The sequence below is a fragment of the Mauremys reevesii genome, linkage group 17 (assembly GCF_016161935.1).
Source record: "Mauremys reevesii isolate NIE-2019 linkage group 17, ASM1616193v1, whole genome shotgun sequence".
Lineage (NCBI taxonomy): Eukaryota > Metazoa > Chordata > Testudines > Geoemydidae > Mauremys > Mauremys reevesii.
Window position 1 is genome coordinate 28,750,994 of NC_052639.1, and position 11,270 is coordinate 28,762,263.

Consider the following 11,270-nt stretch of genomic DNA (forward strand, 5'->3'; position numbering starts at 1 on the left):
AGAGAATTTTCTCCGCCGGGCTCCTTCGGTTCATCTCGCTGCTCTCCCTACTGCCGCCAGACACTGCTCATCTGCATAGCCCCGCCCATGGACACATGACACCTTCTGTCCTGCTGGTTTCAAGTGAGTGAGTTGCCCTCGGGAGTGAGCAGGTCCCAGCACGTCACAGCCCCAGCCAGGGCCGGCTCCAGGCACCAGCTCAGCAAGCAGGTGCTTGGGGCAGCCAGGGGAAGGGGCGGCATGTCGGGGTCTTTGGCAGCAATTCGGCAGCGGGTCCCTCGGTTCCTCTTGGAGGGAAGGACCTGCCACTGAATTGCTGCTGAAGAAGAAAGTGGTGCAGTGGAGCTGCCGCCGATTGTGATCACAGATTTTTTTTTCCTGCCGGCAGGAGGCAAAACCCTGGGCCGGCCCTGGCCCCAGCACACGGCACAGCCCCAGCACACGTCATAGCACGTCACAGCCTGGGGCAGGGAGATATTGGGAAGGGGATGAGGAGAGACCCAGCCCCATAGACCCATAGGGGCAGCGGGATATGGGGGCAGGAGAGGGGATGGCGGGGAGAGACCCATCTCCATAGACCCCCAGAGGCAGGAACTGAGGGGAGAAGGGGAGGGAGGATCCAGCCCTATAGACCTGTAGGGGCAGGGAGATATTGGGGCAGGAGGGGAGAAGGGGTTGGCAGAGACCCAGCCCGGGGTGCAGGGGAAATGGGGTGGTTTGGAAGGAACTGGGGAGGAGAAGAGACACATGGCAGGACAGGAAACCGACTCACTCCGAATACATGCAGAGCAGGGCAGGGCGGAGGCAGATCATGCTGGTCCCAGCGTAAATTCGTGGGGTACTGATTCCCCACTCAGCTGGTGGGCTAACCACTGGTCTGAGGAGGATGCAGGGGCTGTGTGTGTGTGTCAGGCTTGGGGAGCTGCCTGGGCAGAGGTGCTGGAACTGGGGGTGCTGAGCCACGTAAATTATCCCGATCTAAACGCCATTGTAGAGAACACTATGTTGGCACACCGCTTCCTGGCAGCCAGAGACTGTGCTTTCTAGACCTGCTCCTGTGGATGTGACCTCTCTCCTGATTGCTAAGGAAAGGAGCCTTTCCAGGAAATGGCCACAGCTTCTGGGAATCCGCATGTGGCTGTGAACAGAATTTGGCTCCTGGAACACAAGGCAACTTAAAAGCTGAGCACGCAGACAGGGGCTTGAACCCTGGCCCCTCAGATTGAAAGCCTGATGCTCTACCACCTGAGCTACCTGGGCTTGTTAAGAGCATCTTCACCGTTCACCACAGGAGTGAGCAGGCAGGCAAAAGAGAGGCAAAAGAAAGTCCCCAGAACTCCTCCTCTTTCTGCACAGCCACTGCCTGTCAGCAGGATTCCTCCTCCTCCTCCCTCCTGTGCCTCAGTGCGACTAAATCTCCACAGCTAGACAGCCGGTCCGTCCGCTGCACCCCAATCCCCCATGCCTGAGCCTCCCTGTCAAAGCCCTGAACCTGGCCCCGTATAATTAAGTCTCACATCTCACTGGGAACTCGACTTCTTGTGCCAGAGAGTCTCGCCCCCCCTCAATAGGTGACCCAAGAAACACAGTGTCCACCTTTTCCAAAGAAGCGCATGCAGAAGGCACCCGCATGGCTTAATGGATAAGGTGCCTGACTTTGAATTAAGAACTTGAGGGGTCAAGTCCCTTTGTGGTTGTGTTGATGCAGTTTTACCTTCGTGCTGAAAGTCCTGCTCCTTTCAAATCTGGAACCTCTTCTTGGCCGCTCAGGCCAATGCTCTGCCTTCAGCTAGAGTCCCGGGAAGGAGTTGGGGGTTGGATGTCACAAAGGCTGGGGCATGAGCCCCAGGTGCTTCCAGTCTAGCCTTTGCTATTCCTGAATTCCCAAAGGAAATGGACGGCTGCCGGGCTAGCGTGTGGAGCAGTTTCCCTCTGTCCCTGTGCTTGAGGGGGGTTGCTACATAGCGCCTTGGGAGCCTGGATGTTTCTCTGCTTCTCACCAGCTGGAGAAAAGCCTCTTGGGATAACATCTCCTGCCCCACTGCAAAAGTGAGCATGGAGTATGGGAACGGTAAGAGGCCCCACCAGGGGGGCTGGCCCTGCTTTCCTACCGTCTACTGATGTTGGACACAGAGCATCAGCAGCCACCCCGCATGGTGGTCTGCGGGTGGCCTTCAGTGGGGGTTTGGCATGGCAGGGAGCAGGCTGGCCGGGAGTCTTGTTGCCTGTCTGCTGGCCACACATAGGCATGGTCCTGTCCTCGTCTAGCCCCGCCCTCAGTCGCTCTGTGGCTTATAAGCCTTCCCTCAGAGCTGTCAGCACCAGCCGCCTCTGCTCCAGGTGCCCAGAGGAGGAGAGGTGTGCTGGGCTCCAGCCTGGGACTCTGCCTCCCTCCTGCCTATCAAGCCTGGCCCTGGCACTGCTTTCTTCAAGTGCCATGTGAGCAAGAGGAAAAGTGTGGCTACAAGCACCAGACTTGTGGGCATCAGGTGAAGCAGTGAGAATCCCAACCACTAGAGCCACTTCTAAACCCCCACCAAATACCTGGCTCTGGTGAGGAAAGGAGTTAACCAGCAGGAGGGAAATGACCCACTTTTGTATAGCTGGAGACAGGAAAGCACTTTGAGCACCAGATCTTTACCACCAGCTAACACAAGGTCCCACTGAGATTTGAACTCAGATTGCAGGATTCAGAGTCCTGAGTGCTGCCCTTTACACCATGGGACCAGCTTGTATTGGTCTCTCGGGACATTGGAGACTCTCACAGGGCTGGCTTGTGTAAGGGACTGTTGGCCCTTTACTAAAACTTAGTGGGGTTTGGTTGGCTAGTTCCCAGTCCCAATAGAAGGGGGAAGGGCCAATGGGAAATCAGGACCCTGAGACTGACAGGCCCCTGGGGCAATGGTCACCAACGGGTAGGGAACAACCAACGGGTAGGGAACAAGTGAGAATTTGTTAATGGAGAAAAATTCCTGGTGAAAATTGGCAAAGCTGTGCAGATTTTGAAAAGTTCCAGTGAATTTACACATGAAGATACAAACAGAGAGACAAACACGCACACAGAGAATGAGAAAATCACACACTGCACAGGCCCACACAGACATAACAAAAACCAAACCCACACAGCACACAGAGCCATATACACAAAAAGGAAAACCTCACAAAATATAGAAAGAACAAATCCACACCAAAAATACAGCAAAAGCCCACAACAGGAAACACAAAACCCACATATCAAAAGAATACAAAGCAAAAAACAATATTAATGCAAAAATCATACACACATCCATGCACACAGAACTATGCAAGACATCCACCAAAATCACACAGGACCCACATGCACATCAACGTGACAGATGAAAACCACACCAGCATACCGCAAGCCAGGCAGGGTTTGAGTCTCACAGCGAAGAGGGTGAGCACACAGGTGGTTTGGGGAGCAAAGACTGAGGGGGAGTCAGGGGCAGTGCTCTGGGTTCTGCCTGACCCCTCCTGACACAGGCAGCTGGTGGAGGGCAGAGCCTGGTAGATCTGTGGAATCTGCCCTGCTCTCTGTAAAGCAAGGGGACCTCAGTGTCTTCTGAGCAGGAACTGTATTTTCTGCAGAGCAAACTGATTGGCAGAAGCCATTTGCTTAAAGGAAACTAGGGCTGCAGGTGAGGTTTGAACTCACAACCTCAGCATCACTCCACTCAGCACTGCTCTGTAAGTACTGGGCACTAACCCATTGCACCACTGGGCCCTGCTTTCAGGAGCTTGTCTCCATGTTTCATGGCTGGATTAGAGGAGTGGGGGGGTTGCATTAGCTAATACAAATCCATATGAAAGGCTGCAGAATGGCAGCAGCAGAGTGGGAGCCTCCTTCCATGTGAAAGAGCTGGTTCCCCCTTCCGTTGCTCAGGGAAGGTTGGTGCTTTGAGCCCACCTGGTGCTGGAGCATCTGAGGGGTGAGATTAACGGGACTCAGGGAGGGGAAGGAAAGGGAGGCGAAGCCTTTCCTATCCCTGCCTAGCTCCACTGGTCTCCTGTGGCCCTTTCGGCTCCCTGCTCCCCTGTTGGGAGATGCAGAGACAAGCCCCCATCGGGGTGAATCACCGAGAGGCTGTGTCCCGTGGCGTGTGTGGGGGAGGGTTGGATGGGGCTCACGGGGAGAAGGTTGTGTGTGACAGTGCGTGGGGGAGGGGGAGGGTGTGTTCCTTAGGATAGAAACAGAGGTGAAAGTAAGCTGGTACAAGCTGGTACGGCATAGCGGCAAGAGCCAATCGCCGTGCCGGACTGCACCGGCTTTTGCTGTGGGGATTGAAAGGGCTCTAGGCTCCCCGCCACAGCTGGCAGCCCAGAGCCCTTTAAACCCCCACCCGCGGCTCCGGCCAGGCTGGGGCCAGATTTAAAGGGCTCTGGGCTGCTGCGGCTGCGGTCAGCCCAGAGCCCTTTGAATCCCGGCCGCGGCTCTGGTGGCTGGGCTGGGGCCAGAATTTAAAGGGCTACCTCTGCAGCTGGGAGGCCCTGGTTCATGTAAAGGCCCTTGGTCTCCCAGCCACAGCTGGTACTCCAGGGCCTTTAAATCTTGAGAGGCCACGCCCCTTCCAGATGAGGACACGCCCCTTCTGGATGAGGCCACGCCCCCTCGGGACTCCGGCAGTACCGGTAAGTCCTGTAAGTTACTTTCACCCCTGGATATAAATGATGGAAAACACAGGGGTAGTGACAGTGAAGCCCCGTGTCTGAGTGTTATGACTATGTGTGGTGTTGCCATTCACCTTCTCCTCCTATGGTCTCAGCTTTCATTGAATCCAGCATTTTTTCTCCTGTCATCATCCCAGAGGTGTCCCACATGCCTCAGCTACCGAGTGTCCCTCTTAGAGACGCTGAGGACTGGAACTGATTTCAGCTGCTGGGCAGCTCTGCTAGGTCTTTATTCATTTGCATAGGAAAATAGTGTTTAAATTCATTTCAAGCCCCCCTCAACTTCAGCGAACTCCTGAACATACTGGAGATGGGTGTGGAAATCGATTTTCATTTGAAAAAGTTTCTTTAAGGGACTCATTTGGAGTGGAACTAGGAACCCATTACCCTACAGGAAACATTCACCCACTGAGCTATACTCTCAACAGAGAACATCCTGTATAGCCCAGAGCAGGAACAGTTTTTAACCTGGGGGTTAGTAAACTTTATCTCTATACAAACACCACAGCTTACAAACTCCCCACCCCCGCTCTGTGTCACCAGAGCACAACAACTCTCCTTGGAGCACACACAGCTCCCCAGCTCCCTGCCCGTCAGTCTCTCCAGCATTGCTCCAATCCCTTAAAGCAGGGTCTCAACCTCAATTTACCTTAGGGCCAGGGCCAGTCCTCCAATCCTCCCAGTGGGCCAATAATGTCACTCATACCGCCCAGAACCAGCCCCCCAAAACTCCACCCCCCACCTACCTAAGGCTCTGGGAGGGAGTTTGGGTGAGGGGAGGAGGTCTAGGGTGCAGGCCCTGGGCTGGGGCTGGGGATTGGGGTGCAGGAGGGGTGCAGCCTCTGGGGGGAGTTTGGGTGCAGAAGGGGTGAGAGGCTGGTCTCTGGAAGGGAGTTTGGGTGGGGGTGGGGTTCTGGGGTGCAGGCTCTGGGATGGAGTTTGCAGCACCGTAACATGGGCGAGGCGAGTGAGGCACTTGCCTCGGATGCAGAAAGTGGAGGGGCGCAGCTCTACCACGATCAGAGGCGCTTCCGCTGCCACTTCTTCGGCGGCAGTTCGTCAGTGGGTCCTTCTCTCCGAGAGGGACTCAGGGACCCACTGCTGAATTGCCACCGAAGGATGAATGAAGCGGCGGTGGCAATTCAGTGGCAGGTCCTTCCCTCCGACAGGGATCAAGGACCCGCAGCCAAAGAGCCTGGAGCTGGCCCTTGCCTCGGGCACAAAAATTCCTTGTACGGCTCTGGGAGTTTGGGTGCTGGGTGCAGGCTCTGGGCTGGGGCCGGGGGTTGGTGGAACTGGCGGTGGGGGGGGGGTGCTGGCTCTGGGCGGGAGATTCGGGTGGGCAGGAGGGTGTGTGTGGAGGGAGAGGGTGCAGGCTGTGGGAGGGAGTTGGGGGCAGGTGTGTGTGGACCGGGCTGCAGGCTCTGGGAGGGAGTTTGCAGGGAGGAGGGGGTATGTGGGGAGGGGTGGCGGTGCAAGCTCTGGGAGGAGTCCGGGGTGTGGCGCTTACCGGAGTCTCCAAGGTGGGGTGGGCTGGGGGCCTCAACGTTCTGCTGCCCCCGGGCATCACCCCCGCAGTGTCCCATTGGCTGCAGGGGCTCGGGGTGGGGGCAGCGCATGGAGGCCCAGCCCCACCCTGCCCTGCCATGAGGAGGGGCCGGCAGCCATTGGAGTGAGCAGGCAGATGCTGCTCAGCTGTGCTGCACTGCTGGGGCCCCTGGGGAGGAGCGCCTGGAGGCAGCAGGTGGGGCCAAGGGAGAGATCCGGTCCCCAAACTGCTGGAGCCCCACGGGCGAGATCTGGGGATCAGGACTGCCAGCCAGCCAAACACCTTTAAGAGGAGGCGTCCCTCTCCCTGTCAAAAACTGATCTTCCTCCTTCAGTTCAGTGACAGCTTGAATTGTTCCTTATCCTGGCAGAGCCAGAGGATTGAAAGCAGCAACATCAAACCCCGGTGTAGCTCGCAGGAATGGACATAAACACTCCCTGGTATCTGAGGAGATGTTCAGCTTTGCCCTTGGTCAACTACAAGGCCAAAGGGAAAAGAGGTGGCACCAAACACAGGTACAAGTACTAACAACAGTGGCTGCCTTTTAGCCATAGATTTTAATCGGGGCAATAAGTTGAAACAAACCCCTGTTAAATCGAGGGCCGCCCAGAGGATTCCGGGGGTCCAGGGTCTTCGGTGGCGGGGGGCCCCCGCTTTGGCGGTAAGTTAGCGGCGGAGAGTCCTTCCGTTCCGGGACCCGCTGCCAAAGTGCCCCAAAGACCCACAGCGGGGGCCCCCCACCGCCGAATTACCGCCGAAGCGGGACCCGCCCCCGAAGTGCAGCCCCCACCACGGGCCTTTGGGGCACTTCAGTGGCGGGTCCCGGAACGGAAGGACCCCCTGCCGCCGAATTACCGCCGAAGACCCGGCTGCACTCCGGCGGCAGGTTCCGCTTCGGCGGTAATTCGGTGGCGGGGGGGGTGTCCTTCTGTCCCAGAGAGGAAGGACCCCTGGCAGGCAAAGACCGGGAGCGAAGAAGCTCTGGGGGCCCGGGTCCCATGAGAGTTTTCCGGGGCCCCGGGCGAGTGAAGGACCCTGCTCCAGGGCCCCGAAAAACTCTCGTGGGGGCCCCTGCTGGCCTGGGGCAATTGCCCCATTTGCCCCCTCTGGGCGGGCCTGCATACAGGAGGCCTGTGATATGCAGGGGGTCAGATTAGATGCTCTAATGGTCTCTTCTGTCCATAAAGTCAACTAATTTCTGAAAAACTGAGTGTAGCATTGGGAGCAGCAGCGTCTGATGTTTTCCTGTCTAGCCGGCTTGCTTCCTAGAACGAATGCTCCTTGAGTGGGGTGATCCACAGGGAGTAGCTCAAACCTCCAGAGTGCCTGGCCAGGGGCAGGACATTAGCCCAGCAAGGGAGGGGTGTGGCAGTGGGGCCAGGATTTCATCCCATGATATCAAAATTCATCTTAGTAAAAGTATCAATGAATCAGTTTGCAGGATTTATATCAAGCATCCTAAAGTAGTTTACATATTGCTCTAATTAAGAGATCATCTCTCTGCTGGAGAATGTTCTCTTAGGATAATGGTCTCCCGCTGCCGAAGCATTTATGGAAAAAATGTTGACGTGTGATATTTATTTTCAAAACCTAAGGCTTTGATCCTCTCTCAATGTTCTGTTACGATGACTTTGTTTCTGTTCAAATTATCAGAATATATATCTAATAATTTTCTCAGCTGAATGTTGAAGCAGTAAAGTAACAGATGTTTCCCAAACAGTTATTGACCTGAAGCATCGTGATTCGTTTAGAACAACTTATTGTTTGATTCAGCCAGTCAGATCAGTTCAGTTTATCCATAAAAACACATCCAGAGAAAGTTGACAATGGTGATGGAGAGAGGGTGGGTGAGAGGGGCTGAGCTGTTGTCTTAAATACTCTTTATGCATCTGATTAATTAGCACAGATTTAATTTAATATACATCTAGTTTAAAATTGGAAGAACTTTACTACTTACTCTCTACTTTCTCTTCATGTAAATTCAAGCATTGCACTATGCAAACTTGGGACAGCTATAATGTTAAAGAACCTGAATCTCTAAACAGGACTCAGGGAGGGCATTCGGATAAAAATCCCAGCACCTTCCCTCTTCTGACATTTGGGGAAGAGGAGTTCTCTGGGCTTCTCCCCAGGGCATCGCCCTGATCCCACCCCCCTATATTTCATATTTACTGCTGATTGATAGATTTAACCCTCCAGTTGGTTTGGTGGCTTTAGCTGGTTTTGTCAAGCTCTGTTATTGTCTCTAATTCCTTCATCAGCACAGGGAAAATACAATGAATCAGCCTGGCTGATTCTCCTCTGTGTGTCTTTAAAAATACAGTGAATTTAAAAGACACTATTATTGTTTATTTTTTGTTTGCACAGGTTCCATTCTGGGAGCTATGTATACAAGTCATTGTTAAACCTCAGGAACATCTGAGTTCAACTCCTTTAAAATAATGTTTGAACTATAAAGAAAATTAAACAGTGATTTCTTTTGAAATGTCAAGCTATTTTGCCCTTTTTCTAAAAAATTCTCCGTGTCAACTAAGTCCTTGGATTGTTTGAAAACAAAATGTATTTTTGCATGGGGAAAATTTTATGTTCAATACCCACATGAGTAACTCGTGGGTGCTGGGAATCCTTGCAAGGGGGGACACAAGGAAGCACTCTCCCTCCTCAGTATGCAAAATGGGAAAAGATCAATGGCTGGAGTAGCTTCCACTGCTCTAATACCCTATTAAAGTCAATGATTTAGGTACATAACTATAGGCACTCAAGTATGGAAATTTTGGCTTATGTGATTTGACCAGGGCCACAGTGGGAGCCAGTGTCAATGCTAGGATTAGTCCTTTGTTCTCATCCCTGAGCCCACTACATACTATATTGCCTCTTCTATTTGTCTGCCCCTTTTTGTGGTCAAACGTCATGCTGGATGCTCAGCAGAAGAACTTGTGATGGTCCTAGTGTATCAACGGTAGCCTGAGTGGTGCTGCCCACTCCAGCTGCAAAATGATCTGGGGCCTTCCCAAAAATCAAAGAGCTTCTGGCTGTGATTTGTCAGTCCTCAAAGGCCAGCCAGGTGACTGCAAACAGCTTACAATCATTAGGAAAAATTAGTATCAAGATTCCAACTCTAGCAGTCAGACAACATTGGTTCAATTTACAAGAGATTACTTTTTATATTCCTTGGTTCCCCCCAAATTAGGAAGGGCCTGTGACCACAGGTCCTGCAGGGTACAAAGGGCAGGTCTACATCCCTTTTCTCTTTGTGCATAGTCCTGCCTGCTACCTTTTCAGTTTCAGTTCTGCTACCACAGCACTGATCAGCACATAAGAATAGGAAAGGGCACACACACACCCCTCCTGGTGTTGGGAGGGGAACATAGGAATGTTATGTGCTCTTATTCAGCACATAAGAATGTTATGGCACATAGGAATGTTATGGAATAACATAGGAATGCCTTAGGGCACATAGGAAAGGGCACGCTGGTAGCACACGGCCAGGCGGACCAGTGTGCCTCTGCCTCCCAACGGGGCTGCGCACCTGTGTCTGTCTGTCTCCCCCCCAGCTCCACCAACGTGGCCTGATAGTTCACGCTTGCGATCTGGTCACCCTCCCGCTCCCTCCATCCTTCACTCCCTTCCCTGCGTCTCTCCATCCTTGTCCTCTGTCCCGTCCCGTCTCCATCCGTCCCTGCCCCCTTCGTCCCATCCCTGCATCCCCCCAGCCCTGTCCTCTGTCCCGTCCCCTGTCTCCATCCGTCCCTGCCCCCTTCGTCCCCTCCGTCCCGTCCCTGCGTCCCCCCAGCCCTGTCCTCCTGTTAGCCAAATAGGCTCGTTCCCCCTGGAGCGTTCCCAATTACCCCAAGGAGGCACGGAGAGACAGGGGGACGGTTACCAGATTCTTTATTCGGTCAGCTGAGCGGGTGTCTTTCTCGGCTCGTGCCTGAGAAGGAGCACACTATACAGGCACGAAGCATGTTCTTTTATACCTACGAACAAACGACTTAGCATGTCAAATTCTGCTAACCCATGCATTCTTTACATTTGTGTCTGGTAGAAATTAGGGACCACCTGTTCGCCTCCCCCCTTTCTTAACATCCTCTCCCATGGGCAGGCACATTTGTTTAACTCATTCCCATTTTTGGTATACAATACATATATATCTTGTGTCCATGTAATTTTGGACGGGGGTAGCAAATGGAAAAACAAGCGGGGAAAATGACAAATGCCTGAGGATATATTTGGCTTAAGCATATATCTGGCCTTATTTGGCTTAAGCATATATCTGGCCTTATTTGGCTTAAGCATATATCTGGCCCTTTTGTCTAACAATTCCCCCCTAAAAAGCAATTTGAGAGCCTTACGGCCCCCAGTCTTCAGCTTTTACTGGCTGATACATTGCCATCATCCGTTGATGTATCATTCGATTCACCACTCGTCGGACCAAGGTAACTACACAGGAGCGAAGCAAGCTAGGTTAATAGGGTTGTAATAAAGAATACAAAGAGAAGAAAACCTTCTCGGAGCCATCCTAGTTGCGGCAACCAGGATGTAAACCAATCTGTATTCCACCCACCCCAGGTTTGGACCGGGACGTGGGCTAACTTCCTCAATTCCTTTGTTATTTGTTTTACTGCTTTTCCATTGTCATCTATTTGTAAGCAGCAGTTAGACTCGTTTAACTTTGCACAGATTCCTCCTTCCTCTGCCAACAAATAATCAAGAGCTAGATGATGCTGATAGATCACATTTCTCATCTGAGTGGACTGATCGGCTAAGAGATCAAGAGCCTCAGCCGTCTGATTAGTTATTATTTCCAAGATAGCTTGCAGCCTGATTATCCGATTTAAGTTGTAAATGGGCTCTCTTGCCCTGCGATCCATTCATTTGGATTCCATGTAGCTGGCCCATAATGTTTTATAATTCTCTCAGGGGGCCATTCCTGAGCTCCCCACGTTTGGGAGCTTCCAACGGTCAATGAGGAATCCACAGACCGCCTCTCCCTAATCAGATCATCGTACACCTTGACTCCCAATTTGCCTCCCTG

The 11,270-nt window shown here is 52.9% G+C and overlaps 2 non-coding genes across 2 annotated transcripts; both read right to left on the reverse strand.

Moving 5' to 3' along the window:
* Positions 1-1,187: 1,187 nt before the first annotated feature.
* TRNAE-UUC lies at positions 1,188-1,260 on the reverse strand. Its single transcript has one exon. It is a non-coding gene; the product is annotated as a tRNA-Glu (tRNA).
* Positions 1,261-2,655: 1,395 nt separating this feature from the next.
* Positions 2,656-2,727, reverse strand: TRNAQ-CUG. The gene has a single exon. It is a non-coding gene; the product is annotated as a tRNA-Gln (tRNA).
* Positions 2,728-11,270: the final 8,543 nt, after the last annotated feature.